Below are 1,948 nucleotides of genomic sequence, written 5' to 3'. Positions count from 1 at the left end.
GACATCGTGACAATGGAACTTCCTCAGTTTAAGCAAATCCTTGACCTGAGCTGAATTCATGGTTTTTACGAGGAGGTCTCCACTCGCAAGTTTTTTAACTTGTTCCACCTCACCTGCACACCCATCAATCACCTTCTTGATGATGAAGGGATTGAGACTGGACAGGGGAGTGGAACCAACCGCATGAATCTGTATAAACTCGGCGTTTTTTACATTGATGTCAGGCGGGTACGTGTCTGAGGCCGTTCAGTCTGGGGGCAGTCCGTCCGTGAAGTAGTCGGGGGTCGGTCAGGACTACCTCCCCCCCTGAAGGGGGGGGAGGCAGTTGTGGCGTCCGCCATAGTTACCACTTCCCCCGTGAGGGGGAAGTGGGAAGAAAGAGAAAAACAACCAAGGGATAAATTGCCCGGGGAAAAACCACCTAGTCTGAGATTACCCTCTCAAACCACTCTCGGGAGGACGCGCCTGTGTGTCACTCACACCCCAGAGCGATCAGTGGGGGGTACACTCCAGAGGTGAGTAAGCAAAGGCAATCTCAGGAAACAGATATAGACACCTACTATATCTCTAGTAAGGGTAGGGAGGAATATGAATGCTAGCTAACCTAACTTTATTGGGAAAAAGCGCAAAAAAACTATTGCCGGTGGGGCAGCCCTAGAATCTGGAGGAGAGATCAGCACACGTCCTTTCTCTCCACGACCATTCATCAAATTTTTTTTTTTTTTTTTTTTTTTTTTTTTGCCTATCGACCATTGAGGCCGGAGCCTCTGGTCATTAAGGCAGATATATATATGTATATATATTGACACATATACATATATATACAAACATATATATATACATACATACATACATACACACATCCATGCATATGAACATACACACTTTCATGCACACGTACAAATATATATAATAATTTTTATTTTATTATTTTTTTGTAGTTTTATTTTTATTATTTTTATTTATTTTTTATATTTTTAACCTTATATTACTTATAAACAAAATACCTAATTTAAAGACCCTAAAACTAACCACCTAACAGACAAATCGCTAACCTATACTAAATCCTAAGAGACAAATAACATACCTACACTAATATTCAAAAAGCCTCGACCAAGAGAACACCATCGACTGCAGATATGTAATGCCTTTCTACATTACATACCTGCACTCATCACCTGATGACTGTCAGTCGAGGCACAACCTAATATAGGGGACATCAATATATGAAAGGGAACCAGACGAGTCAGGAACATTTCCATATACGTCAGCTGTCGTCCCTAATTAGAATAACTTAAGCAAGATAATATAATGTATTTACATAATTTGTACAAAAATTGAAGAACCTCGCCCAGCAGACTACCATCGACTGCAAGTGCCCAATACCTTCCTATATTGCACACTTGCACTCATCAGCTGGTGACTGTCAGGCGAGGAACTTGGCTTAATGTAGGGGACATCTATATTAGAAATAGATCGGTGGGAGGAGGAACTATTTAAAATATGTCAACTGTCAACCCTAATTAATATTACAATATATACATATTTACTGTTCATAAAAACCATAACCACACAGTAAAAAAGTTACATCACTCTGATCAGTCCGGTCTCTCTCAAGAAAGCCATCAATTTATCAGTCATAACAATGTCCCCATCACCCAGGATAGTGGAAAGGGTGAAGGGGACGTCTGCTGCGCCGCAGTAATTTATAAGTGAAGCGCGTTCACGAATAAATCGCCGACAGCGCAGGATGATATGACTGATAGATAACACCGCATTACAGATGTCACAGTGCGGTGGGAAGCATCTTTCCATATATGGTTTTATGTGGGTTAAAATGGTGGCATTAAGCCGTAGCCGTGCCAACACTTTTTCTTCTAGGCGACTGGGACGGTTGGCAGTGTCCCAGTCGCCCAGGTACGGCTTACAAGTTGGAATATTTAGTCTG

This window comes from Coenobita brevimanus, chromosome 107 (assembly GCF_032717465.1).
Source record: "Coenobita brevimanus isolate Jiangsu-jjx chromosome 107, ASM3271746v2, whole genome shotgun sequence".
Classification (NCBI taxonomy): Eukaryota; Metazoa; Arthropoda; class Malacostraca; order Decapoda; family Coenobitidae; genus Coenobita; species Coenobita brevimanus.
This window is presented reverse-complemented; position numbering follows the sequence as displayed.